The sequence below is a fragment of the Balaenoptera borealis genome, assembly GCF_965194805.1.
Source record: "Balaenoptera borealis genome assembly, chromosome: 4".
Taxonomy (NCBI): Eukaryota; Metazoa; Chordata; class Mammalia; order Artiodactyla; family Balaenopteridae; genus Balaenoptera; species Balaenoptera borealis.
The window spans coordinates 5,914,181-5,938,802 of NC_138861.1; the positions used below are offsets into that span (position 1 = coordinate 5,914,181).

A 24,622-nucleotide genomic window follows, 5' to 3' on the forward strand; every position below is an offset into this window, starting at 1 on the left:
TTAGAAAGGAATCATTTATTTTATTAATGTTTTAAGCTGATATCTAGTAGATAACATACTTTGTACATAATATTTATGTTTCTAATTGCATACTTTACTACTTGTACAAGGAAAAAAGAATGGGCTATTTACATGAGAGGATAGAAATTTTTCATTAGTATCAAATCCAATAACGACACAAATACTGTGTGTTTTCTTGATGACAGTCATTGATTCTATGAATGCACATAGAAAAACATGATAGCTTCAATTGGCTCCAATGTTTAAATACACTACCTTAGTTTAACTCCTCACTATACATGTCTATAGTGATAATTTCACAGGTTTTGAACATGAGGTTCAGGGAGATGAAATGGCTCACCCAAACAAAGGGTTAGATTGTGCTGGATTTTGTGCTTAAACTGATATATGTCTGGCTCCAAAAGAGTATAGCAAGTTTTTAATTGGAAATATATACATTTTTTACATTTGGATTTGTTTTGAAGAAGTTTGTGTGTGTGTGTGTGTATTTACATTTTTTCTTGATTCTATTTTTAATGATGCTAAGCTCATATTTGTTTTCTTCCAAAAGTTTATTTATTTACTTATTTTTCTGATATTCATCTATTTCTCCATTTAGAGTCTTGGTGTATAATATGAAATATGTTTCCATTTTGTATCTTGAAGTCTTAACCTGTCAATTTCATTTCCACAGCTAAAGTATGAGCTTACTGAAGAAACAATGCATTACAGATTTTCAGTATCTCCCATAAAATAACCAGCAGAATACTGGGAACTTCACAGTTAATGGAAATAGTTGCTTGGCTTAATATCTTCAAAAATAACTGCAATTGCTCTAATATCTTGACATCATTATTTTACAAAGGATTTTTCTTATAATAGTCTCCATGCTGATGTCTTTATAACACATTGAAATGAAATGTGCTTACTATTGATAGTAAATGTGACTTAAAATGTATACAGAAAATACAATGTGTAATGTAATTTATAAATGAAAAAGTAGGCATTATATTAGCTGAGAATTTTCACAATATATTTTTTAGGAAAAAACCTAACTTTATAGTTGTGGTTCATTTCGACAATTAAGCTGTGACAGAATCTACAATATTTCTAAAGATTTTAAAATATATGTCTGAGAAGCATGGGGTTGAGGTCTCATTCCTTTTCCAGACAAGAAAACAATCTCTTCCAGAGAGATGAGAGACTATCTTGTTTATCAAAGACAGTGAAATGGCTTCTGTTTTTCAACAATTTTAGTGTTTAGCAATCCTGTCAAGAACTTCTTTTTTTACAAGATGTAAACTTTGTACCACAAATTAAGTGAATTTTGCACTATTCTGTTCTCAGTAAAGAATAATAATAAGAATATGTTTTCATAATAGAACAGAAATCACTGACAAAAGAGAAAAGTAATCAAGTCCAGAGGGATAGGTAACAATTTTGGTGTCTGTGAAAGACGCATAAGAGGAGCCTTCAAATGCGTGTGCGTGTGTGTGCATCAGGAAGAGGGAGAAAACCATTCCAACAGCCCTCCCTGGGATTTTTGTATTTGACCTTGGACCTGCCTGTCCTTTCATTTGACTGATGGGAAGGAGGATAGAGTCTGGGGGAACTGACCTGTGTCCATCCATGATGAGCAGGTGAGAACATGGGAAATAGAATTTAAGTGCTGAACACCTTTTAACTAATATTTGAAATTTGACGTGAGGAGATACAATTTTAGGTTGTTACACTCTAATTTTGATCAAATCAAGTAATACAATCATCATCATGCTCTCTCTATAGATACTTTTTCCCAAATTGTAAATTCCCTGGCAAGTCCAGGTATTGAGGTAGTTGCTGGCAATCCAAAGAAAACAAAAATAAAAGCATTGCAGTTAAAGCATTCACATTCTATGGAAACGTGCAATAAACAGTCCTAAAATTATGTAAAACTTTGTAGAATTTAGATATTTTAAATAATCACTGTTACAGATCTTTTTTAGGAATAAATAGATACATCTATTATTAATATATAGATTACATGTAATGCAGGCTTTCTATGTGCCAGGAACTTTTTATGTATTAAATCACTTAACTCTCATGACAATCCAACAAGAAAGACCTTATAATTACCACTATTTTACAGATGAAGAACTAAGACACAGAGAGATTAAATAACTTGTTCAAAATTACAGAGCTAGAAAGGAGCACAGTGATTTTTACACCCAGGCAATATCTCTTTTAGCCTTTATTCTCTCCTTTTCTCATCTTCACAACTGAGCTTAAAATCAACTTATACATGGATTCAGTAAATTTGTCCAAGGATTATTTGAAAAGTGAAAAACAAATATAATAATAAACTCCAGGCAATATCATTGCTTAAATTGCAGGTAGAGAAAAAAGAACTTGCAAAGGGAGAGAGAGAAAAAGAAAAGGAGTATCTGAGAAATAGCAAGAAAACTATAAGTACCGAAGAGGAAGATAATGGGAAGAACTTTTCAAGAAAGAGGGTGTGATGAAATGTGAAATGTTTCAGAGTAAAAATAATATAAGAAATGAAACATGCTCATTAGATTCCTTAAGTTGGAGGTAATTGATGACAATAAAGGGAAATTTTAGTGAATAAATGGAAAAGTCCTATTACAATGGGTTAAAATGAGTAAAAACAAAATGACGATTTGGAAATATTAAATGTTTACCACCCTTTTAATAAGTATCAATATAAAAAATAGAATTAATGAAAAAGAATAGATATTTAGAAATAAACATCAATGTATATTAAGAAATCATGGCCTCATCCAAGAATAATTTCAAGAAGGAAGTTAAGAAATTTTAGTTTGTTGATTTGTTTGCTTTGGTAGGATTCCTTTCTCAATACTTAATCAACCGATGGTGTTAGGAAAAGAAACCTGACACCTGCTGGTGTTAGGCAGCAAAAGGAAAGAAAACTTCTCCTGGACTCACTTGGTGCTCTTGGGGACCAGTAAGAGATCATCTTTGCTGTGCCTGTTCTAGACACTGAGGACAAGACTAATGAGGTCGTCACCTGATGGTACCTATACCATCCTCCTGCCCATGAATGCAGATTCCAGGGCTGTGCTGACTCTGGACTCAGAGTGATTCTAGGACAGTTAAAATCCACCTAGTCTTGTGGGACCTGGAAGAAGGCAGAATCTCTGACTTTCTTTCTTTTTTTTCTTTTTTTCTCATTTAAGTAATAGATTCATAATTTTATTCAAACTAAACTATTTTGTGAAACAAAAAACATGCTTGATAATGCCACATGGCCAAAACATGCATGATATTCCTGTATTCTTATTATGTGCACAAGTTCTCACTTGTTTTGATTTTTTAAATTGATTTTTCTTGGAGTATAGTTGATTTACAATGTTGTGTTAGTTTCTGCTGTACAGCAAAGTGAATCAGTCATACATATATACATACCCGCTCTTTTTTAGATTCTGTTCTCATATAGGTCATTACTTAGTATTGAGTAGAGTTCCCCATACTGTACAGCAGGTTATTGTTGGTTATTTTATATATAACAGTGTGTATATGTCAATCCCAATCTCTCAAGTTATCCCTCCCCCCTCCCCCACTTTCTCCCTTGGTAACCATAAGTTTGTTTTCTACATCTGTGACTCTGTTTCTGTTTTGTAAATAGGTTCATGTGTACCCTTTTCTTAGATTCCACATGTAAGCGATATCCTGTGATATTTGTCTTTCTCATTCTGACTCTCTGACTTTCAAATGGTCACACCTGTGTATTGGCACGGCTTCTCCAAGACTCTACTGAACTGAGGATAATTACGTTTTATATATCTGATAGTACCACCATCAGTTTTGAGTACATGATATGTGCTCAAAATTATAGAGTCTATCAGTTATGCTTAACACTACTTTTTCAAAGCCTATAATTTGTTATCTCTTTGAAATTACACTTTTATCCTTCCCTTCTATCCATCGTTAAGAAGTACCAATTCCTTTCAACAAAAAAATAATCAAATCTAAGTATATAAGAACATTACTTGTCTCTTTTTAGCATTTATATTTCAAATTTGATTAATTTGATCCTAATATAAGCTGAAATCTTAGAAATTAAAAGGATATAAATTAAATGTTTTTATTTTAGCATCAATTATTTTCATGTATTAGAATGCATACTGGAATTGTTTTTTCTTCAAACTATTAAACAATTGCTAAAAGAAAACTTTTACATCTTTTTAATATGTAAACATTTTTTAAAATGTAAATATTTTCTAAAATGTGTTTTAGAAAAATACTTTGCATTTATAACATAAGGAATGTATGAAAACTTTAGTATGTTTATTTAATAGGCATCTATGAATCAATTCAACATGGAAAACTATTATACTTAAATTCATTTGTAAATTGTTAAACTGTGTGTTTGAAGGAATTAAAATTATCTTGGTTAAAAGTAGTCTGAACAAAATTAAAATAAACTTTAACTGGAGTATCTACTAAAATATGGAAAATCTAATGGTGTAAATTGTTTTGTATTACATAAACTTTACTTAAAAGTTCTTATTAAAACGTTTACAGTTACACATAAGATTAATGTAAAACTGTTATGTTTCAGATACTATTCTAATTCTGGAAATTTACTAATACAAGCACACCTACACATACCACTTCACAACTTTGTACATTTAAAGAGCCATGATTTCCTCATGAAGAGGGAATTTTTTTTTTTTTTTAAACAGTAGACTTACTTTTCAGAGCAGTTTTATTTTCACAGAAAAATTGAGCAGAAAATACAGATTTTCCATGTACCCTTTGCCCCCCCCATATGCAGACTCCCCCACTATCAACATCCCCACAAAAATGGATGAACTTACAGTGATGTCATTATCACAAAACCCCTATATTAGAGTTCATTAGTACATAGGGTTCTTGGTGTTATATACTCCATGGGTTTTTACAAATGTATAGTGACATGTGTGCACCTGTATCTACAGAGTAGTTTCACTTCCCTAAAGATCCTCTGTGCTCTCTGCCTATTCATCTCTCCATCCTCCTTAACCCCTGACAAACACTGACCTTTTTACTGTCTCCATAGTTTTGCCTTTTCCAGACTGTCATAGATTTGGAATTGTATACAATATGTAGACTTCTCAGATTGGCTTCTGAGAAGTCAATGCATTTAAGATTCCTTTGTGTCATGGCTTGTTTGTTCATTTCTTTTTATCACTGAATAACATTCCACTGTCTGCATGGACCACAGTTTATTTATCCCCTTACCTACTGAAGGACATCTTTATTGCTTCCAAGTTTTGGCAATTTTGAGTAAAGCTGCTGTAAACATCCATGTTTAGGTATCTGTGTGGACTTAAATTTTCAAATCCGTATCCTAAGGAGCATAATTACTGGATTGTACGTAAGATTATGTTTAGTTTGTACAAAATCACCAAACTGCCTTCCAAAATTGCTGTACCAGTTTGCATTCTCATCGGCAATGGATGAGAGTTCCTGTTGCTCCAAACCCTCACCAGCACTTGGTGTTGTCAGTGTTTTGGACTCACCATTACAATAGGTGTGTAGTGGTGTCGCATTGTCTTACAGGGAATTTTTTAAATGAATGAGGGACTATATTTTACAAGAGACATTGGTTCCATAACCTTTCCCCCACTCTCTGCACACGCACAATGTGATTTGGCTTAATTTAACATCTCCTTAAACGTTGTTGACTAGTTAAATGAAAATGATTAAAAACACAATGAATTCAATTGACATGCTTACTGATTAATGTTGGGAATTAGTCTTACTGGAAATAAAAGGAAAGTACTGTAAGTTAAATATTAATTCTCCAAACACTTTGTTCCTTATGATGTAACTTTTTTCAATTATATGCCACATGGTCATTGACAACTGCCTACATCTATACAAGCAGTATTAAAAAGAGGTTTGACTTTCTAGCTTGGCAAATGTGATATTATAATTTCAATAAAGGTGTTCTAGTAACCAGGTCACTTTGCTCTCTTTACCCTGAAAGAATATTAATTAAAATGCTTTTGAGGGACAAGATTAGGCATCCCATGCTCTGTTTTCAATTATATTCTTCAAAGGTGACACACTTTGGAGCAAGTAGGCAGCTTAGCTCTTACTATCCCCATCCTCTCTCATCACCCTCACAAACAGAATCACATATTATAAAGTAAAGATGCAGAGAATGCTGGCAGAAAACACAACAAAATAAAACAGAGCACAATACAATGATGATGTTTATCTAGAATGCTTGGGAACCTTAGTGAAAAATGTATATTTATCTTACCTGAAATAAATACAACTTGTAATATAATTATCACAATTGCTCGTGTGTGATTTTAACGTTTAGTAAATTAACAGTCTTTTAAGTCATTATCTTTATAGTTAAAACCAAGAAAATATAGTATGCTTCATATGAAAAGGCATACCTCCTATAGAATATGTGATAAGTAGCTAATGATATCAAACAGTTTATGAAATAAGTTTTTCCTAATTAATTATTGTTTGTTTTCTGGCAACCTTTCTACAAATATTTTGTACACAACATGAAGGGCTTTCATCTTTTCACATTTTTGCAATTGCTGTTAAAGTATGAGTTCATATTGCCTTAAAAATTATACTACACAGTTCTTACAGTTCTCATTGTGGTAGTCTGTGTTTTATAGAGGTTTTTAATTTTGATTTATATTATCTGGATTTATAATATTTCAAGGAGTAAAGACATATAAAAGATATTCTTGAATTTTTAAAAAATTTGATGAAAGTAATTTAAAAAAGTAATCAAGTTATGAAAAAGTGTCTATCCCTGAATCAAGTAGAGTCAAAACTAAGACTCATGTACCTCCATTAAGAGCAGGACTCTTAGTACTTCTGAACACTAAATAATCTTGTCCAATAATTTCATCACATTACTCAAATATGTGGTTTTCAATGAAAATTGTATTGTTTGCATTGATCTTACAGAAGATATGCTATTCATAGCCGTGAAGCCATAGGCATATGATGATTTTAATCCAATATATACACAGCAATTATTGTGTGCTGGCACTGTTCTAAGTATTTTACAGACAGCTCATTTAATCTTTAAAATGATCCTGTGAAGTAAGTACAATTACTATACCATCTCCATGAAACATAATAAGCCCAATAACAAGACTGACATTTGACTTTACATGAAAGATTAAGAAAATTCTGACCCAATAGTTGTAAGCGCATCATACTAGTTAACTCAGACATTTCTCATGAGGTACACAGGACTCACAAGTTGCATCTATTTGTCTCTTGAGAAGATAGAGAAGCTTTAGTTATTCTTTCTTTTATGTTACTCTACAAATTTGTGTGAAATTCTGTCAAGAATTTACAGTTTTCTGAGGACTGCCTGCATACATATATTCATGTGTATGAATATACATATTCAATAATAAATCATGTGTCTTTTCTCTGCTACATTGAGAGAGAGAGAGAGGTCTTTTGGTTGGTAGGATTTTTAATTTCCCCAACAATCATTAGGAATGCTGCATAATATTGATAGAAATGACTCTCCAAGCCTGTCTAAACAACATAACTTCAAAAATGTGAATCAAATGGAGATATTAACAGGCAAACTTGATAAACCACAATGATAGAGAAACACTGTAATACTTCTAGGTGGGAAATGTAGATCAAGCAGCCATTAAGCATAGTGCCTTGGTGTGGAGCAAACCCAGAAATATACTCTTACAGGAATATAGTACTCTTCTATAAGCATCAGGTTTAATGCTAAATTTATATACAGTAGAAGGTTGAGGTTGAGTTACTTTCTTCCTGAAGTTTATAGTTTGGTGTTAAGTTTCCAAGTTATGAGCATAAGCATATTTCTTTTTCTGGTCACTGAATATCTTATTCAGTCAAGAGTTCATATATATCTTGTCTCAGAATATCTCAGTTACACTTTGTCTTATTTATCACAGAAAAATACAAAAATGATAGTAAAAAACAGGATTTCTTCTATGGTTTCTACTTTATATATTTTCTATATAGCCTATTCATTATTTCCCATCAAGCAAACAAAAGAGATAATAGTCATGAATGGGCATCAACCCCCAGCTATGTCTTTATCTTATTAAATTTAACATAAAGAAATAGTCTTTCCAAAGTACATCTAATTCTAAGCAACAGTAAATATTCAAATATCATTATACACTAAACATCACAACAGTAACATTTATAGTATTGTTCTCTTGTTTTATGATAAATACTTTCATACAGGCTCAACGTTGAAGTGGGTTAGTGTATGTAACAATTTATAGCTTGGATTTGGGAAGAGATCTTTTGTATGTATTGTATGTGTGTGGGGCAATATCACTTTATTGGATTTTTTATCTTGATACAATGATATGTACAAATAATTTATTTGAATAAATGTAAACTGTAAAAAACCATGTCCTTGGGGTAGTCACTATGTGTTGTCATTATTTCTTTTAAGAACAGCTGACCGTCAGGAGACATTGTCCAATGAGAATCCTTTGATATTTCACATTTCAATTGGTCATAGCATGGATGCTAGCACTAATTGCCTCCTCTTTGACCCCAAACCAACCAAATAAACACAAATGATTCTACCAATTTGTGTCTCTGTAGAAAAGGATCACCCAATGCTCTCAAGAATCCTGGTAGCAGCAGTTAAATAGTTCAGTCATCGACAGAAGACTTCTTCAACTGGACTGCCATTCTCTATTACATAATGATTCTTTGGAATATTTCCAAAGTGGACCCCTATTTTTGTCTGAAATTGCAATAACATAAAATACTATATATTAAGAACATTTGGTCATATATTGCCTACATGCAACATCTATTGTTTTGTTTTCTGGAAGACTATAAATGTTAACTGTTCAATTCCTCAGTGGTACACATATCATAGAAATATGATACTATTTGACATTTTATTTTAATTTACACACAATCACACACAATAAGTAACAAATATTTATTTAGTCCTACACTTTCTTATGGGTATGCACCATGTTTAACAATAGCTCATCATGACCTTGACCAAAGATTTATAAGAGATAGCAAAGGCTGAGGACAAATGATATAAGGGATGTGAATAGGAGGACATGGGGTAATTAATACTGGAAAGTTTCTACATTAAGTATAAACTGTGTGTGTCTTCCGTAGAAATTGGGCTTATGAGACAGTGAGTAAATAAATATAGGGGAAATGATAAATTAATCTTTTTTTAAAAATAGAACAATTTTATTCTTTCATTATAGTTCTTTGGAGATATTTTCAACAAAACATAGTAAATATTCCACATATTAGAGAAAACAAACATTTCCTGATGTTAATAATAGAAAAAAATTTGAAAACAAGTTTTTCACCAACAAAAACTGAAAAACAGTCATATTTTTGACAGAAAATAGGTCAGATTTGATTCATGGGCAGTTGATGACTTCCTAGTTAGGTCAACGGCAAATGTTTTCCATAAATTTATAGCTTAATTTTGTTCATCTAAGGTAGAAATTATATTGAGGGTACATGATATGATAAAAGCATTTTATCCAAAATATGGTAGTGGCAAAGGTGTATTGAAATTAATAACAGTTCCCAATGCTTTTGAACATGTATAATAAATAAGGTACCACTAGTAACAACTATAATTAATAGCCATTTAATCAGTCTTGATAAAATATATTTTGAAAGTCTCCCAGAAATTGAGAAAATGAATAGTCCTAGAGACTGAATAACAGATACTTTGGTAAGTTGAGTGTTTTCCCCAGCCCTCTAAATTATTGGCTTTCAAAAAGAAAAAAAAAAAAAAAATGAAGAACTGAAGCAGAACCTAATCAAATTGTCAGCTAATTACCAATTTAAAAATAATTTATAACACTGTATCACTGTGTGATTTTTAGCCCATAAACTGGAAGGAGTTCAAAGATCGATTGACCTGTTATGTCAGAGTCCAGTCAAAAAGCAAAACCAAACTAGATATTTCAAACAGGAGACAAGGGGCTTCCCTGGTGGCGCAGTGGTTGAGAATCTGCCTGCCAATGCAGGGGACACGGGTTCGAGCCCTGGTCTGGGAAGATCCCACATGCCGCGGAGCAACTAGGCCCGTGAGCCACAACTACTGAGACTGCGCGTCTGGAGCCTGTGCTCCGCAACAAGAGAGGCCGTGATAGTGAGAGGCCCGCGCACCGCGATGAAGAGTGGCCCCTGCTTGCCACAACTAGAGAAAGCCCTCGCACAGAAACGAAGACCCAACACAGCCAAAAATAAATAAATAAATAAAAAATAAGTAAAAATTAAAAAAAAAAAAGAAAGTAAAATCAATCCCCCAAAAATAAAAAATAAAAAAACAAAACAAAACAAAACAGGAGACAATATAGGGAACTGGTTTCCCTGTTGTTAAAGCATTAGGTGAAAAATAAAAAACAAAAAAATCTTGAAGTAACTCAGAGACAACTGCAGGAAGTAGCTATACCCTCAAGAGTTGGGGGAGCTTTTAAATGAGATGAATTTGAGGTAATTGTGGATGCTGGTAGAGGCCTCAGTGAGGGAAAAGAAAACATAGTCAGTTAAGAAGCTCTGTAGTCTAAGAAGAAAGGAACGGTTTGATGAATTGGCTTTGTGTCATTGGTGAATGCATGGAAGCTGAAGTCTGGTTGTTAAGGGAGGGCATGTGTAAATGTGAAGTAAAGATGTTCCTGGTCAAAACATGACTGTGAGCATTTTTTAGGAGTACTAAGACACTGCTGACTTAAAAAGAGACCACAAAAACGTTGTCTAGTTTGGTGGAAGAAGGAATGAAGATAGATTTATGACACATCTTCATATGCTAAGGCCCATTCCTTGAAAAGGGAAAAATATCAGCTAACTGTAATTGAAAGTAGGAGTCTGGCTGCTCACTGCTCAAAAGCAATTAAAAAGGCAAGGTTGGTGAAAAGGAAAGTGTGCTTTATTTTGGAGGCAAGCAATGCAGTGGGGAGGACTCCTGTCCAAAGGCCAACTCACCCCCAATGACAGCCAGTGGGTAAGAGATTTTATAGATGGAGGGAGGGGGCTACTTGCAGAAAGAGCACAGTCAGCTCTGACGGTCACCTTGAAATTGGTCATGCAGTGGTCTGACCAGTGTCATCTTGTCATCTTGATGGTTTTAAGTACAGTTAGTCTTTAGTTCCAGGGTCAGTTTGTTACCATTTCTTTGAGGCCAGTTCTTGGAATTGTGGCAGCTTATGTCATGGCTACCGCATGGTCATCATGTAGTTAAATTCTTTTACCTGGTGGGGGTTTCAGTATCTACAACACAGCTCACAGGATATGGCTCAGAATATTATCTGTAGCCCCCTTGAGGAGGAACTAAAAGTCCTTGACTTTGCTTAACGACTGAACTATTATTATTATTTGGTCTCGTTTGACTGTTTTCCTTTGTTCTGCTTTTTCTCACTTCTCTTATTAAACTTATTCTTTGGCTAAAAGATTTCTACAGACAAAAGGCAGGCTGAGGACGTGGGGGACAAGGACCATAGGGTCCTGCTCCATTTCATAACTGCTGCAAATTAGATAGAAGAATATGAGGACAAGGGAAGTTGCCTTTCTCTGAAATGCAAAAGTTTTCGGTGAAATCCAGCTGACATCTTGATTTTTACCATATGCATGGATATGTGTGTGTGTGTATAAATAAAACAAAATCTGTGGTTATATTCATATGAATAAGAACAGTGGTGTAGAGATATATTCCTCTGACATAGTATTGACTTATGTTCACAAAAAGGCTATGGGTTGTTTTATCAAAGTCCAAGATAATGTTACATAACGAAAAGTTGCTTTTTCATCGAATTGACTTTTCTTAAGTTAATTTTGCTACAACCTAAAGGCATATGAGTTTTGAATACGTTTACATAAAAAATTCATTAAAATGTGTGAAATTTCTAAAGTCAATAGAGAGATGTAAAATTCCCAATTTTCACCTTATGAATAAATAGCAGAAGAGAATAACTTAAGTATTTGTCCTTTCCATGAATTTTTCCAGATGAAAATGAATAACAAACCCTTTGTATTAAAAATCATTCATTTTTACAAGTGAGTTGTGGAATTACTTAATAAACACATTTTAAAACGATGTCTGGCTTTCTAGTTTCTGGGGATAGAAGAAAACCAAGATTTTGCCTTTACACACACTCCAGCATTCATATTTATTTAATTTCTTGGTTGAGTTACCTGTTATGAACAATGGACATAAAAAACATCTTCTCTTTGAAGATAACATACATTAATGTTCATATGCCTATATTTGTATGTTTGTGTATATAATACAAAATATAAAATGGTTTAGTGTTTTATAATATAAAAATATAAAATGGTTTAGTGATATTGTATTCTCTCCAATTAAATTTATTTCTTCTTGGCTTCATAATTAAAATAATGACCATAGCTTATGTAATTTGTGTCTAAAGATTTTCACTTGTGATTTGAACGTCATTTAGGCCATATACTGATTTCTAGTATAGCTTGGTAAATAAGTTTGGAATAAACAAAGACATTATTAGGTGTTCCCAATGGAAAGTTACTCATTATTTATAGCATGACTTTCTGGGTTATATGACTTTAGCCTTACATTGCCTTTGAAATATTTTACTACCTGGTAAATTGCAGATAACTGATACCAATGGAAAATAAATCTTGCCTATGGACTTGCAAATGAATTTTGTCTGGAAAAGATTCAATTGATTTCTATTCCCTTTTTTGTGGAAAAAGCCAGGTTTACGTCTATTTGTAATTTCATTTCCACAATTGTTTACACCACATAAATGTATGGCTCTTTGACTTCTTTGAACTGAATATAAATCTGCCTAGTTCCCTCTTAAATAATGAGTTAATTAAATATTTAACACGTTAAATTTATATTTGTAAGAAATTCATGATTTTACCTTGAAAAAGTATCCTTTAACATTCTAGATATCTGATTCATTTTTCTTAGAAGAAGAAAAAAAGGATTAATACAAACTCAAAGTTCTTGTAATTGTTTAAGATATAAGTGATTATATATCACTTATATAATACATAAATGACTATATATAGGCAAATTTAAATATAATTCCTGCAATATAAACAAAGAATGTAACAAGGAAAGATATTGTAAATAGAAAACTTATAGAACACCTTTCAGTTTTAATTTTTTGATTCTTTATTACTACACAAAATAAGCTTTAAAAAAATAGAACTCACTAACTGAATTAACTCTTGACCTTTCTAAAGTAAACCTCCTATACTTATTCTACCAGTTTACTCTAAATAAATAGTTCTTTTATTGTTTTTAATCATTAAAACATCCTTTCAAGGAGAAAATAATATAATTTTTATTTTGGTATACTGAAATAGTGCAAAAATATCATGATCTATTATTTCCTAAAGACACGAAATTTTGATTGGTTAGATTCAAAAGAATTTCCAATTACTATGCACTTCTAACAAGGTCCTTTAGACTTTACTGCACCTTCTAGTGAATTAAGAAAAGCACTCAGTTAGGTGGCCAAAACTCTGGATACCAAACTTAGCAAGCAAATACTGCCTTTGTGGAAAGAGGAAAAAGCTGGTGAATACAACACTTCATAGACAGAAGAAAGCTCTTCTTGGTGAATATACCCCACCTAGGGTGCCTGGTTTGAAAAGTAAGATGTAGTTTTAATTTCAGCCTCACTCATTGCCTTGTCCCAGTACCTTTATGCCCTGGACAGCTGATGGCAACCTTGCCTCTACCGTTTTGTACTGGGCATCATTTTTGTATTTTACTTTAAGTTAAGCATTCTATTATAAATTCTAACAAAGCCCTTTTTCATGAACAAGCCTCTATTTTTTTACACCATTATATGCATTACATTATCATAGTGCTTCATATATCATGTAAAGAGATCAGCCAATAATATATAAAATAATGATAAAAGTACCATGAAAATACTACTATTAATAGATATCTTCTTAGAGAAAAATATATCTGATAGACAAGAAAACAAAAGACAGAGTTAAAAGCAAATGGTATCATTATTTAGTCAATAACAATTCTACTTAAGAGCAGGCTGTTTTCATATTTTCCATTTTTCTCATTCATAGTAAACATTTTATACCAACTTTCTGGAGCTACTACCCCTGATACCACTGACTAATTCCTGTTCTTACCCGGCCTTGGCACCCCAAAGAACAGACAGGATTTGGGCTGGCACCCAATACTTGATTCAGGACCAGGTCTCTAGCACAGTTCTATCTTTTTGGAATTTGGCCAGGTTGAGAGACTAAATAAAAAGTTATGTGAGGTATGATCTGAATTTCTATCTTATGTTGATGATGCTTCAATTCATCCTTTTATTTTTTACATCTTTATTGGAGTATAATTGCTTTACAACGTTGTGTTAGTTGCTGCTGTATAACAAAGTGAATCAGCTATATGTATACATATATCCCCATATGACCTCCCTCTTGTGTCTCCCTCCCACCCTCCCTATCCTACCCCTCTAGTGGGTTACAAAACACCAAGCTGATCTCCCTGTGCTATGCAGCTGCTTCCCACTAACTATTTTACATTTGCTAGTGTATATATGTTAATGCTATTCTCTCACTTCATCCAAGCTTACCCTCCCCTTCCCGTGTCCTCAAGTCATTCTCTACATTTGTGTCTTTATTCCTGTCCTGCCCTTAGGTGTATTAGAACCATTTTTTTTTTAGATTCCATATATATGTGTTAGCATACAGTATTTGATTTTCTCTTTCTGACTTACTTCACTCTGTATGACAGACTCTAGGTCCATCCACCTCACTACAAATAGTTCAATTTCGTTTCTTTTTATGACTGAGTAATATTCCATTGTATATATGTGCCACATCTTCTTTATCCATTCATCTGTCGATGGACACTTATGTAGCTTCCATGTCCTGGCTATTGTAAATAATGCTGAAATGAAAAGTGTGGTACATGTCACTTTTTGAATTATGGTTTTCTCAGGGTATATGCCCAGTAGTGGGATTGCTGGGTCATATGGTATTTCTATTTTTAGTTGTTTAAGGAACCTCCATATTGTTCTCCATAGTGGCTGTATCAATTTACATTCTCACCAACAGTGCAAGAGGGTTCCCTTTTCTCCACACCCTCTCCAGCATTTATTGTTTGTAGATTATTTGATGACATCCTTTCTGACTAGTGTGAAGTGATACCTCATTGTGGTTTTGATTTGCATTTCTCTAATGATTAGTGATGTTGAGCATCCTTTCATGTGTTTGTTGGCCATCTGCATATCTTCTTTGGAGAAATGTCTATTTAGGTCTTCTGCCCATTTTTGGATTGGGTTGTTGGTTTTCTTGACATTGAGCTGCATCAGCTGCTTGTATATTTTGGAGATTACTCTTTGTTGCTTCGTTTGCAAATATTTTCTCCCATTCTAAGGGTTGTCTTTTCATTTTGTTTATGGTTTCCTTTACTGTGCAAAAGCTTTTAAGTTTCATTAGGTCACATTTGTTTATGTTTGTTTTTATTTCCATTTCTCTAGGAGGTGGGTCAAAAAGGATCTTGCTGTGATTTATGTCATAGAGTGTTCTGCCTATGTTTTCCTCTAAGAGTTTGATAGTGTTTGGCCTTACATTTAAGTCTTTAATCCATTTTGAGTTTATTTTTGTGTGTGCTGTTAGGAAGTGTTCTAATTTCATTCTTTTACATGTAGCTGTCCAGTTTTCCCAGCACCACTTATTGAGGAGGCTGTGTTTGCTCCTTTGTATATTCTTGCCCCCTTTATGAAAGATAAGGTGACCATATGTGCGTGGGTTTATCTCTGGGTTTTCCATCCTGTTCTACTGATCTATATTTCCGTTTTTGTGCCAGGACCATACTGTCTTGATTACTGTAGATTTGTAGTATAGTCTGAAGTCAGGGAGCCTGATTCCTCCAGCTCCATTTTTCTTTCTCAAGATTGCTTTGGCTCTTCGGGGTCTTTTGTGTTTCCATCCAAATTTTGAAATTTTTTGTTCTAGTTCTGTGAAAAATTCCATTGGTAGTTTGATAAGGATTGCATTGAATCTGTGGATTTCTTTGGGTAGTAGAGTCATTTTCACAATGTTGATTCTTCCAAACCAAGAACATGGTATATCTGTTCATCTGTTTGTATCGGCTTTGATTTCTTTCATCAGTGTCTTATAGTTTTCTGCATACAGGTCTTTTGTCTCCTTAGGTAGGTTTATTCCTAGGTATTTTATTCTTTTTGTTGCAATGGTAAATGGGAGTGTTTCCTTATTTTCTCTTTCAGATTTTTCATCGTTCGTGTGTAGGAATATGAGAGATTTCCGTGCATTAGTATTGTATCCTGCTACTTTACCAAATTCATTGATTAGCTCTAGTAGTTTTCTGGTAGCATGTTTAGGATTCTCTATGTATAGTATCATGTCATCTGCAAACAGTGACAGTTTTATTTCTTCTTTTCTGATTTGGATTCTGTTAATTTATTTTTCTTCTCTGATTGCCGTGGCTATAACTTCCAAAACTATGTTGAATAATAGTGGTGAGAGTGGGCACCCTTGTCTCATTCCTGATCTTAGAGGAAATGGTTTAATTTTTTTCACCATTGAGAATGTTGTTGGCTGTGGGTTTGTCATATATGGCCTTTATTATGTTGAGGTAGGTTCCCTCTGTGCCCACTTTCTGGAGAGTTTTTATCATAAATGGGTGTTGAATTTTGTCAAAAGCTTTTTCTGCATCTATTGAGATTATCATATGGTTTTTATCCTTCAATTTGTTAATATGGTATATCACATTGATTGATTTGCATTTACTGAAGAATCCTTGAATTCCTGGGATAAACTCCAATTGATCATGTTTTATGATCCTTTTAACGTGCTGCTGGATTCTGCTTGCTAGTATTCTGTTGAGGATTTTTGTATCTATGCTCATCAGTGGTATTGGCTTGCAGTTTATTTTTTTTTTTATGACATCTATGACATCTTTGTCTGGTTTTGGTATCCGAGTCATGGTGGCCTCATAGAATGAGTTTGGGAGTGTTCCTCCCTCTGCTATATTTTGCAAGTTTGAGAAGGATAGGTGTTACCTCTTCCCTAAATGTTTGATAGAATTCACCTGTGAAGCCATCTGGTCCTTGGTTTTGTTTGTTGGAAGATTTTTAATCACAGTTTCAACTTCAGTGCTTGTGATTGGTCTGTTCATATTTTCTCTTTCTTCCTGCTTCAGTCTCGGAAGGTTGTACTTTTCTAAAAAAGTGTCCTTTTCTTCCAGGTTGTCCATTTTATTGCTATATATTTCTGTAGTAGTCTCTCATGATCCTTTGTATTTCTGCAGCGTCAGTTATTACTTCTCCTTTTTCATTTCTAATTCTGTTGATTTGAGTCTTCTCTCTTCAAATCATCCTTAAATGCTTTTTCCCAGACTTGCTCTCAGGGAAGCAAAGAAATATTTGACACTTGATTTGTGGAAATACGACAATCATTTTAAAAGTCCAAGGAGGTACAGCTTTTTAAATAGACCAAGGAAGATGGGAAAAGTGTATCATAGGAGGAGAAACAAACAAACTGAAAATATGGAGGAGGGAAATGAAGGAGATTATACCACACTGAGGAATAAACTTATTTCACAATAACTTTTTCTTCTTTCTTTGTTTATTGCAAGGAATTGTCAAAGAGTAATTTGAGAGAATTAGTAATCACAAATTATTTTAAGTAATAGATTAAAAAAAATCAATCTATAGCAGGTTTGGACAAATTTTCCTCTAAAGGACCACAGAGTAAATATGTTAGGCTTTCTGGTCCATCCCCTCTCTGTCACAGTGTTATATAGCAACGTGTTATACTGTAAAGGCAGACACAAGCATATGTGAACAAGTGATCGTGGCTATGTTTCACTAAAATTTTATTTACAAAAGCAGGCTTTGGGCCATATTTTTTTGGCCACTGATCTATAAAATAATGGTATAGTGTAGATAGATATCAGTATAAAATGCATTAACATAACAAGTTTTTTGTTGTTGTTGTTCTTAACATTTAAATATACGTATGATATCACTTACACGTGGAAACTAAAATATGTCACAAATGAGCTTATTTGCGAAACAGAAACAGACTCACAGACATAGAGAACAAACTTATGGTTACCAAAGGGGAAAGGGGGTGGGGTAGGGATAAATTAGGAGTTTGGGATTAGCAGATGCAAACTACTATACCTAAACTAGATAAACAACAAGTTCCTACTGTATAGCACAGGGAATTAATTCAGTACCCTATAATAAACCATAATGGGAAAGAATATGTATATAAACATGCATAATACGTGTATATATGCATGTATATATATATATAACTGAATCACTTTCCTGTATAACAGAAACTAACACAACATTGTAAACCAACTATACTTCAATTAAAAAAAAAAAGGTTTAAGTATAGACTTCATGGGAATCAGAGAAAAAAACATGTGGATATAGCCATATTCAATTATGAATTTAAAAGTAGCAATTTTTTGTTATCTCAATTTAAGAGATCCTCTAACATTTGTCATATAAATGTATTTCAAATAATATGTGAGGAATTAACATTTTATGTAAATTCTAGGGATAGTGTCAGAATAGAGGAAGGTTTCTGTATCACATACATCCCAGCAAAGTCACTGATTTTTCTCTACTGTCATAAAAAAGTGGACTAGACCTTGGACTTCTATTGACATAACCTCTTCGTTGTTTCAGGTGAAAACATTTTGTCAAATACAATCAGGGTAAATTTGGTGTTGTATTAATTGGTGAACATAAGACAGAGCTATCATTTACCTAGTGAGCATGGTCAGGAACGCTAGACACACAGGCAATTTGACCCCAAAGAGTAACTTTGCTACAGCTTAAACTTGCTTTTTAATTATACTGAATGAGGAAATGGGACTCCCAGAAGCAGTAGTTCTTCACCTGTGTTTCACATTACAGTCATCTGAGGAGCATTAAAACAACTGATGCCCCGGCCTCATTATCAGAGGTTCTGATTTAATTCATTGGTGGTGAGGTGTGGGCATCAGTGTTTTTTAAAAGCACATTGGGTGATTCATATGTGCAGCCAAGATGGTGAGCCACTGTTTCCGAGCTTAAATAAAGTAAATTAAAATCACATCCCTATTAGGGGAGAAACTGAAACTTGACATTAGTTCGGGTGCTAAATCTAGACCATAATCTCACAGTTGTTTCTTCATGCACATAAGCCTATTAGATTATGTAATGGAACAATGCGTTGAGCATTTAGGACTCATAAGTTGTGTCTATTGCAGTAATTGTAAATCTGAATTAAATTAGTGGAGCTGAAGAAAAATACACTTTTATCAATGAATTGCATTCCAAGTCTCATCCACTTTTAATGCCCAGTTTAAGGGCAATCTAGGCAGTGTCCCCAGTCCTTCAAGAAGAATTATAGAAGCCCTAGCTGGAGCTTATTTTTATTTCCCCCTTTAGACATCTATAGTACTTTATCTGAATCATATTTATTTTCCCTTTCTCTCTCTCAATTTACCTTTTATTTTTTAGGCATGCCTTTTTTCCCCTTCTTTTGGACTATGATATGCTGATGGTAAGGACCATTTATGATTAATTTCCATATCATCTACAGATTCTTGAGTTAGATTTATACATAATAAAATTTCAATTATTTGTCATAAAATAAATCAAATACTACTATGTAAATGTTGCACCTTTTTCTATTCTCCTACTATATGCGTATCATTTATAAGATTTATATATGTATAATTGGGGGGTGTGATGTGGGGTAGGAAGACATGATAAAGGTATTGCTAGCATATAAATTATGTTAACTTAATCTTATGTAAATGGATTTTAAAAATCGGATATTCTTTTTTAAAATTGATTGGATTAGTCCACTTATATTCATTATTGCTATGGCCCGAAGGTGTCACTTCAAAATTAATATGTTGAAATCCTAATGTCCCATGTGATGGTATTAGGAGGTGTGGCCTTTGGGAAGTATTAGGTCATGAGGGTGGAATCCTCATAAATGGGATTAGTACTCTTATAAAAGAGGCCCCAGAGAGCTCCCTAACTCTGTCTGGCATGTGAGGACATCGTGAAAAGACAGCTGTTTACGACCAGGAAGCCCTCACCAAACATTGAACTTGCCGATGCCCGGATCTTGAAATTCCCATCTTCTAGAACTGTAGGAAATAAATGTTTGTTGATTATAAGCCTCTAAGTCTGTGATATTTTGTTATAGCAGCTTGAATGGACTAAGAAAATAAGAATAATTGATATCTTTGGACTTATTTCTATAACTTTTCTTCGTGCTCTCTATTGTCTTTTTTTGGTATGTTTTCTTTTTGGATATATTGTGTTTATTTGTTTTTTTTTTTTTTCATTGTTTTCCTGTTACAGACTTCGAATTTATATATTTTTTTCCCTTATTTTAGTGCTTGCCCTGGGTATTTTATCATACATGTTTATTGTAGAAATATTTTTTATCCTTTTCTGTGTCTGAGAAATTTCAAATTCTTTTCATTAATGGCCCAAATCTTTTATGGTATTATGCTTTCCCACTTACTTTATAAGAGCCTTAAGGAGGTAAGGAGATAAATGCTTAATCTCAGTTGGCTTTCTTCCATCCTGGCTTCTTAATGTCTGTTGTATTTCTCTATCCCTACTAACAGTAGGTAAATTAACTCAGGACTCCTTTATCATTCATCTGAATCTTGCATTCCTTTCCTAACTGCCTAACTTTTAACTTTCTTTGCTTTCAACCTTGCCAACTTCAATCTAATTACTGTTAAAGTAATCTATAAATTAATATTTTCAGATGTCTTTTCTGCTTTAAACCTTTAAATGGCTCACCATTTCTTTCTATATTAAGTCCAAACAGAAACATGTGACACAGTCCTTCAGACAAGCCGCTAACTCTTCATTTCTAGTGTAGTTACTTTGGATACTTTGAAATTTCTGAGAGCTGACTTTTCATTGGCTGCTCTACTTCTTTTAGCAAAGATTTCATACTGTCTATTCAGGAGGGTCATGGTACAAAAAGCATACTGAAGCTGCACAGTAAGCATTATGTTTTACTCAAATTGTTTAAATGTCCATACACATATTAAATTATTACAAATTAAGCACTATAACATTCTGGGAACTGATTAATGATATTCAGCATAGCACTTAATTTTCCTAGAACAGTTTGTTTATGTTAATTTGGTTTTAATCAGGCAAAATGCTACTTTCTACCACACTGGCACTATTAGCTATTCTAGTAGGAAAATGACAAGTCTTCTCCAAAATTAGGAACTGAAGTAAATATTCAGCCAAACAATTGATCCATTCTGATGATTATATTTCAATTATAAAGTACATGGAACACTATTAGAAAAATTGGACTTTAAAACAAAAGGTGGACTCTGTATGCTGTTTTATATGTACTGTGTTCATTAAAGAATTTCAAATACATTTTTTAATGAATGCAGCACTCTCAAGAACAGGAAATTACTTTTCTCATAAGTAGCAAAGCCTATTTGTTGCTTTACTAATATGGTATTTTTGAAGGTTTTTCTATTGGAAATATTTCAGTTATAAGCTTCCAGGAATATTATAGTTAAATTAAAAATATAAAAGCAGTGTAAAACATGTTAAGCTGAGATCTGAATTTCATTTTGACTTGATGGTTATGCCCTTTATATATTATCAGTTAATAAACCCTCCAAACAAAAGATTTTACATTATGCAAAGCATAATCTCATCATCAAATAAAAGCTCAAACTCATATATCCCTCACTGTGTATATTTTTAAATGTCATATATATGTATATATGCATATATATAAATCTATATGATAATAAAACTACATAATGGAATAGATGCTAGTATTATTTTCCTCTTTTAGATCAGGAAACCATGACACATGGAAGTTAACTAATTTCATCACAGTGACAGATTTAAGAAATGGTAGAGCTGGAATTTGAATTTCAGGTAGTTTGGCTAAGAGTCTGCCACTTTATAGTCTGCCCAGTGATAGTGATCAACCTTAGATAATTATAACTAACAAACTTGACTACAGCCTCCTGTTTCACAAATAATTTTTCTAGTTTATGAAATATGGAAACATATCTAAAAAATGGAAAAGAAAAATAGTCTTAAAATCATAACTTTATCAACCCAAAAACTAATAGAGATATTTTGCTAGTTAGAATTTTGTCAAGGGTTAAAAATAAAAAAACAATGGTCATAATAATTTAAAAAGTACTTAGCATTCATGGGAATACAACAATTGAAGGCATTTTTAAAATGTACTGTGTTAGTCTGCACCAGTGGTCTCATATTGTAGCTCAATTGCAAATTCTCAGCCCCAATCAGTACTTGATGAATCAGAAACTCTAGGTGTATGACCAAATCATTTGTGCTTTAACAAGCTCTTCAGGTGATTCACATGAACACTCAAGTTTGGCAACTTGTTGTGTTCAAGTGTTGTGTTGTGTTGTTTTACACACAACAATATGATTCAGTGATGGGGCACATTCAGAAACATAAAAAAACACACAAAGTTTAAGTAGTTTAGAGATGAGCTGAGTCTCATTTTTAGCATGGCCTGGCATGCCAAATGAACGGGTGTTTGTTTTAATAATCTGAGTTAATAAAAAAAAAAAAATTGTAAGTATTTGAACTTCTAAACTGTGTGAAGTGGAAAGAAAAGTGGAAATTGTAGAGTTGGGAAGGGGGGTGGAATTTAGACAGACCAGAGACAAAAGGGAAATTATGATGGGCTATGAAGGCATTATAGGAAACTCTAATGGAAGTTCAAAAGATGAACGCTAAATTAGCTTAGATATTGAGACCATATATTCAATTACCAAAAGCCAAGGCGCCCAGGTTAAGAACCTAACTCCAATGTATAAATACTAGTTGTGAATGCGTTAGTGAATCACTGGATCTTTCTGGGCCTTAGTGTTCTTATTTAATACAGTGATATCAAAACCTAATTCACACATTTTGAAAAGATTAAGTTATATGTGAAGAGCTCATCATAGTTTATGGCACATAAATAAACCCACCCTCCATTAGATTCTCCTTTTAATGTAAACAGAACCCATCCCTCATAGTGATGAGTGAGGCATGAGAAATCAAATAACGATATTTATACTCTACTTACAAATGTTTGGGGTTAGATATTAGTGATATTAATTTAGTTTGAAGATATTATTTTAAAATGTTCTGATGTTTCCAAAGGTAAAATACATGAACAAATATAAAAGTTTTTTGCCTGAACTCTTTTGATAGTGGAAACAAAGAGATATTTGACTCAAATTGTTTTACTGTCTATCCTTATTCTCCACTTGACATCTGTTCACATAGTCTATACTTTAGTAGAATGTATGGCTTGCCTGATTCCAAAATGGAAATGTAGAAGCAAGACCTAATGTATACATGAATGACAACAACTAATGTAATTGCATATTCACTGTATTATAGTATCCAAAGCTGAGTATTAACACATTTAATCCCTCTAACTCTATTAGGAGATAACTTTTATGTCTTTTTCATGGGCGGGTAAACTATGGCAATAGGGAGTTAAGTCTCCAAAAAAGATACATTCAGTGAGTATTGGAGCTGGGTTATAAAATCAGGCAGTTAAACTCCAGAATCTGTGTATTTAACCACTGTGCCATGATTCAAGACACTTGAAATAAGGATGTTTACAAAATAATATTGATTCATAGCCATAATAGCAATGCAAATATTGACATAACATTCAGGACATCTGTTCAAATTTAGATTTCCATATCATACAGATGTAGTACAGAATGCTAGAGGCGGGCTAAGATTAGACTCGGCTAACTGATTATTGAAATAGTGATGTCTCATCTTAAAGAGCTAATTATACGTTTTATTTTATCACTGAAATAAAAATCCCTTTCCCATTTTCATTCCGACTGTTTGTTTCTGAGCTGTAATTTTTAGATGTAATCTCTGAGGAGCTGAAAAAGGTTGACCTATTATTTTTAAGTAAATGGTTCACAAGAAAATTTATGTTATAAATCTTGCCTCTCTCTAATGGTTAATTTCATCAAATGGGTTAAACATAGTAAATAATACACAAAACCAGTCCAACTGGAGAGATACACCTCTTAAAGAAGAGGCTGAAAGGAACATTTCCATAGTGACTTTTATTTCCTCTTTTATAATGTAAGCACTAGACCAACACCCACCATCAGCGTCTTTCCTACATGGCCTGGCCAATTTTTGCCTTTCAATATTTATGTCAAAGGACATTTCAGAGCCTTCATGTAGACTAAATTTAAATTGTAAAAGAATCTTATACAAGAAAATGTTTCTCAAGCTGGCAGATGGAAATGAATATACAAAGATCTTTTTTTTTTTTTTTTTCTCAATTGGGACAGAATTGCCCTCATTTCTTTACCTCTCAAGTAATGCTAACTTTTAATGTAGATTTTGTTGGGCTAAAACTTTGATAAATTAGCACTTTTAAGTGACTGAAATAGTAAATTTAAAGAAGTTCATTTCTATTAAGGTTCAGTCATATTTTAAATCAGAAAATGCCATGAAAAATACTAGTCTTTAAAAATGTGAGCAATAAACTGTGTAAGCATGACTGTAAAGGGCTATTCTTCAGGTAGCATGAATATCTT

The 24,622-nt window shown here is 33.1% G+C and overlaps 1 protein-coding gene across 8 annotated transcripts in view; it reads right to left on the bottom strand.

The window, feature by feature from the left end:
* FSTL5 (follistatin like 5) overlaps window positions 1-24,622 on the bottom strand; it is a 771,595-nt gene that overhangs the window by 382,889 nt on the left and 364,084 nt on the right. The gene's annotated exons all lie outside the window — the stretch shown is intronic.